Source organism: Haliotis rufescens, unplaced genomic scaffold (assembly GCF_023055435.1).
Source record: "Haliotis rufescens isolate VD_foot unplaced genomic scaffold, xgHalRufe1.0.p SCAF_2, whole genome shotgun sequence".
NCBI classification, from domain to species: Eukaryota; Metazoa; Mollusca; class Gastropoda; order Lepetellida; family Haliotidae; genus Haliotis; species Haliotis rufescens.
The window spans coordinates 36,782,535-36,788,664 of record NW_025963890.1 but is presented as its reverse complement, the minus strand read 5'-3'; positions in this window follow the sequence as shown (position 1 = coordinate 36,788,664).

Here is a 6,130-nt window from a genome sequence, read left to right as displayed (position 1 = left end):
AGACTACTTAAATATTCCTAATGAAGAGTACCAACTATTGTCCAGCGATAGTGGAGAGGAATTTTGATAACAATAATGGAAATTTTGCCCTGGTGGAGGTTCGTGCATGGTTGGACTATCTTGTTGACACAACTAAATATATTACATGTATTCTTTTAACAGATACACATGTCAATGGAATTTTCTGACTTAAATTAAATATGGGGCTCAACACTATCATGATTTTTTAATCATGATATGGCAAAAGCATCAACATGATAATGATCCTCAGTTAATAACCTATATTTCCTCTTTAATCACAGAATTCATGCCTGTTGAAATAAATGGAACTGTAACATAATAACATCTTTGTAAATGCATGAAGACAATATCTGTGATGTTGACAGTTTGTAAAAGTTGTATCATATTGTTGTTAATACATAGTATCCTTGTGTATTTTTTAGCATAATTAACAAATGTAACATAAACATTATGATATTCCTGACAATCAGTCACTTACATAACAGTTTGATTCTATCTGTGATAATTACATTTAAAAGATATTGAAGTATATTGTTTTGTGTTATTCTTTGACGAATGTACTAACACAAATATTACTGCAGACATAGCAGGACACCATGTTTGTGTCTTACTCTCTGCTTTCCTGGGGCGGTTGAACTAGATGTCATCGAAGAGACTGCTTATCTCTCTTAGGGGCCAGTTTCAGATATCACATTTCACATTCTCAAAGCGAGGCCATTAAAACGCGGGAAAATGAAGAAAATGGGGAATACCCTGCTGAAAGTGTAGACTGTAACTCGTAATAGCCACTGGTGGCGCTAGGGTCGAGCCCTGAAATTCCAGCCTGGTTTGGCAAGGGTGGAAACCAGACTGTTAATGTCAGTAAATTCCCTTGCCTCAGGAAGATGGTAATCATGGGAGGTCGGGGAAGAAAAGGTCCTTAGGTAACGCTGTTTGTCAGCTATTACAAGCAAAAGCTGCTGACTGATTGTGTCATCATGCCCCCACTACATTGATATATTCAATAATTCAATAAACCAGGGGTTCACTTGGAACAGAAAAGCTCTTATAGGTTGCGGCGGCAGAGCTGACTGTGAATGGGTCATAAAACAACTTTCACACACTGACTAGTAATCGGGGAAGAGTGATTATTATTCAAATAATGCCTGGTCTTTGCAAAACTTGATGGATGGGATCTAGTCACTGTTGATTATTGAAATATAAGAACAGTAGGCATGGTCGATTGATACAGAAAAAACAAACAAACAGAACTCGATTTAGCTATATAAAACATGTACCGACTACCGTGCAACCTATTACGGAAAAGTGCAACATAATATTTATGTCTATATGCAGCATTTGCACCAAATTCAAATTTGTGACGAACCTTTACTTTTCCACATAACTATCTTTGTACACACTCATTACCTCTAAGCTTCATGTACAACACAACATATGATACAACATCACTAATCCCTGTGATAAGTGGAATTTGCTTTCTTGGGCTTGATGTCCTCAAACCCTGGGTACTTCAAGATCATGTGCACATTCCCTACAGGGAACGTTCAACAGCAATTCACCATTAATTTATCCAAAATCATGACAGGAATCAGAGATGTCAGATTTTATTTACTTAGACTAGTTTATGCATCTATGTTTCAACTGTGATAAATTCAGGGAACCAGAGTGAAATTAGTTTTGTTTGTTTGGTGCAACTAGGTTTTCATTTCAACATGCACCTGGTGCAAGTCAAATCAAGATCCCTTAAACGAGAGCCCTGTAAAACACAAAACTGTTGCTGGTATTATAATTGTTAAGACATTTCTTTCAATGACAACTAAGGCATAATGACATGCACACGGTGATCTGCTTAATAGTATGTCCAATGAATTGATCCAGGGAAATATACTACTCAAAGTTTGCTAAGGATCACCACTTTCAAAGGAAATACATCAAATTGTTTAGACAATATTGCATGAAGACATTTTGAAAGAGGTGCGGTGAAATTGGGTTTAACGTCGCGTCCAAGATTATTGCACTTATAAAGCGACGGCATGCACGTGTGTGTGTGTGTGGCTGCTTGTACTAGTCCGGACTGATGCCGATTTAAAGTGCTAGCTCACTGAGATACCATGCTGCAGTTTAACATGAATACCCCACTAAGACACAGTATACTGACTGGTATACCGAGCCGACCAGTCCTTGTTTAAGACCCTTAATGCCGAGCGCCAGACAGGGTAACAAGTGCCATCTTGTAACGTCTTTTGGTATGACGCAGCCGGGGATCGAACCCTGAACTTTCCGCTCTCCGGGCGGACGCTCTACCACTAGACCACGGAGGCGGTCTACATAATGAAAGAACAAAGGTCTGTTGTCATGTACAACACAGCGCCAACAAACACCATGTGACCAATAATCAGTCAGATCAGCCATGAAAATGAGAGTATCTGGCCAAAACTTAAACATAAAAAAAAAAAAATCATGCCCCAAAAAACTCTCAGTAGCCAATATGTGATCCACTTGATGTGATCACAGCCTGACACTGTCGTTTTAAGCTCCCAATAAGTATCTGGATGATACAAGGGAAGATTGTTCCACTCATTGAGAGCAATGCTGAGTTCCTGTAGAGTTGGAGTTAGAATAGGTCTTCACCAACCCATGCTTGTCTTGAGAGGTGGCTATGCTTGTTGTAAGAGATGACTAATGGGATTAGGGTGGTCAGGCTCGTTGACTGTTGATGCATGTCATCTTATCCCAACTGTGTAGATCAATGATCATGATGTCAATCACTGGATTGTCTGGTCAAGACTCAATTATTTACAAACCACCGTCATACAGCTGCAATATTGCCGAGAGCATCCTTAAACAACAAACAAACAAATCTGGTGACCATGCTGGTGACTCCATATGGACAATACTCTCCTGCTCTAAGTTGGCATCAACGATGAGGTGCATTATTGTCGATGAGGATGAAGTCCGGTCTGATTGCACCTCACATACACATCCAGGATGTCATCCCTGTAGTGAACACCTGTCATCGTGCTCAACTGTAGGACAGCTCTGCTGATCCCAACCCAAATCATGATTGAGCCTCCTCCAAAGCAGTCATGTTAGGCTGCGTAGGAATCCTGAAATCTTTCTCCTTGTTTACGCCACACTCGAGCACAACGATCTGTGACATCATAGGCATCGTACCTGCCTGTGATGTCGGGTCAGCAGGATGTGAATGCATGCCCTCTGTGACCAGAGATCAGCCTCTTGGAGACAATAATGATGTCACTGGCATTCCACAGATCATTTCTAAGTGTGATGGCAGCCATGAAGTGATGACGTATTGCTGCATTCAGGAGAAACCTGTCTTCCCGCTGTGTGGTAGAATGCTGTCGACCTCCTGAATGTCGCTGGGTAGCTGATCCAAAAGTCTGGGATTGATTCCATGCCCCGCTGATGACACTTTGGCTGACACCAAAGACATTGGCAATGTGATGTTGTGCTGACCCAGTTTCAAGCATGCCTATGCATCTGCCTATATAATTGGTCGTCAAACGACGTCTTTGCCAGGGCATAAGTGCATTCAGTTGTTGCAATCCTCAGTAGCAAATGTTGTGCTCTCTGATAATGATATGCAAAGATTCTGTCACGATACATCCAAACAGGTTTTCAAACACCTCGTGCACATTGTGCCCATGACTGCATGCCTGTGTCCGTTCATCATGAAATTGTGGTCCTATAGGGGTTACCCAATCATTGTGCATAGGGATATTTCAATCATTACTTGTTGGATGATTTTTTTTATCATCAAAGCTTGATTCTCAGCAAACGTTTAGTAGTATTTATATTTTTCATTTCACAATTTTCTCTCACATTACTACTAATGGCCAATGCAGTACTTTTCAATGAAACTTTCGGGGCTTCAAATACTCTGTACCATCTGAACATCTCCAAAAGGTTGATGAGACAATCCTAAATCATCTTGCAATACATCAACATGGAGAAGATAAAGATACATTTGGCTGACCACATTATCAACTGCAACTTTAGCCACTAGTCTGAAGCCCGAGGCTAGTACAATTCTATTTTGTCTAGTAAGCTCAGTTAATAATAGTCCATATATTGACACTAAAATCAACTGAAAATGATGCTAAGAGCCATGTATTGGCAAGCAGAATAAAATGTTTTTGGCAGAGACTGCTATCACAGTTGAAAAGTATTTGTTAGAAAAAATAATTATACCAAGAAAATACCTACATGTGAATATACGTGACACTTGGAAACTTACTTATTGACAATCAATGTCGGGATTAGTCAGTTCCAACACCATGGACACTGATATGACAGTTGGGTCTCACTATTATAATACACTTCCAACACTGCGACTGACATTTGACTGTTACCTTGGAAACCATCTTAACATGTGTTAAGGCAACCGTCTTCTCCTTTTGGTCCACAGCGGCCAGATGGGCCTGGGTTGCTAGGCGACGGAGAAACATCATGTAGTCAAGCCACAGCTGAAACACACCAAGTCCACTTATAACAACCTGACACACACACACACACACACACAAGTCCGCTTTAATTTTACATGACACACATACTATGACTGCCTCAGTAGGACATGAATCATACCAAGTCAGCTTTAGTTGGACAAGAATCATACCAAGTCTGTCTCAGCAGGTCATGAATCATACTAATTCTGTCTTAGAAGGACATGAATCATATCAAGTCTGCCTTAGTGGCACATGAATCCTGCCAAGTCCATCTTAGTTGGACATGAAGAATACCAAGTCCATCTTTGTAGGACATGAATCATACCAAGTCCACCTTAGTAGGACATGATTCATACCAAGTTTGGCTTAGTAGGCGATGAAGCAGACCAAGCTCAATCTCATTAAAATCAGACCTTAGTTCTCGCTATCGTTAAACAAAGATCTGAAGACATCCCATTTGGGGTCATGTCAGAATGACCTTTCATCCGACCAATCAGAGCGTCACTTACCAGATTATGAAAGTGACAGTCGGAATGTGATTTTTAATCATGCAACCTTGAAAACTTTGACATGGGGTATTCCGAACGATAGTTATGGGTTTAACGGCCGAATCCATACAATCTAGTCTATCTATTAGCCATTCCGGAATGTTCTTTTGTTCAGGTTTCAAATTTGTAATGGAGAATTTGTCAAAATATGTTACGAAGCGTAGTCGCCAATTTGAAATTGGTGCCATAAAGCTGGAGAAAGCTGCCTTCTGATTGGTCATTCCATAGGTCGGTCAAAGTTCGCGCAAGGTCGGTCTGACGTGACCCGAAATGGATGTCCTCAGATCTTTGTTTAGCGGTAGCGAGAACTAAGATCTGATTTTAATGAGATTGTACCAAGCCTGCCTTAGTAGGAGGATGGAACTCATGCTGCCAGCTTGAACGTAAGCCAAGCTAATTAGTTAATCTATTTAGCTAACACCCTACCATATGCGCTATCACAAATAATCAGTGCTTGTTTACCAAGTCATCAGCACCCGATTGTTCACTATAATGTGCACGCCCAGTAGCCATTTGGACTTCGAAACTCAAAACTTGATGAAACGTGTATGGAGTTTCTTCAGATTACTTTGGATTCATTCTTCTAAAGAGCTAACCCATACCCTACCTCACAACCAACCCTAATGATTGTAAAGAAGTGCATTACCCAAAGAAGTAAGGGGTGTTTGAACGGAAAGGGGTACCCAACCATAAATCGGGTATCCAAGGGCTAAGAGTCTGGGTAACGTACCCTAACCACAACACATCTAGTTAACCCAAAGGATCGAACAGGCACACGTGTAAGATCTGTGATTCGAGGGCCACAGTCGGCATCCTGGGCCAACATTAGCGCTAGTAAGCTGCGCCCGGTAAACTGCATTGTTACCCTCGAACAAAATATAATCCATGATGATAAATGAACTCCTCATTTCAAATTCATGCTACGGAAACACATGTTGCTTAGGTTTTTGTCTTGTGTCTTGTTTTTCCACAGCTAAGTAACCTAAATTCGTGTCCGTGTTCTTTTCGTTTATCACTTACCAAGCTGTCAACCTTTGTACCTTTCAGTCTGGATTGATTCAAATGTTTCTTCATAGAAACCTTGACTCTAGCTTT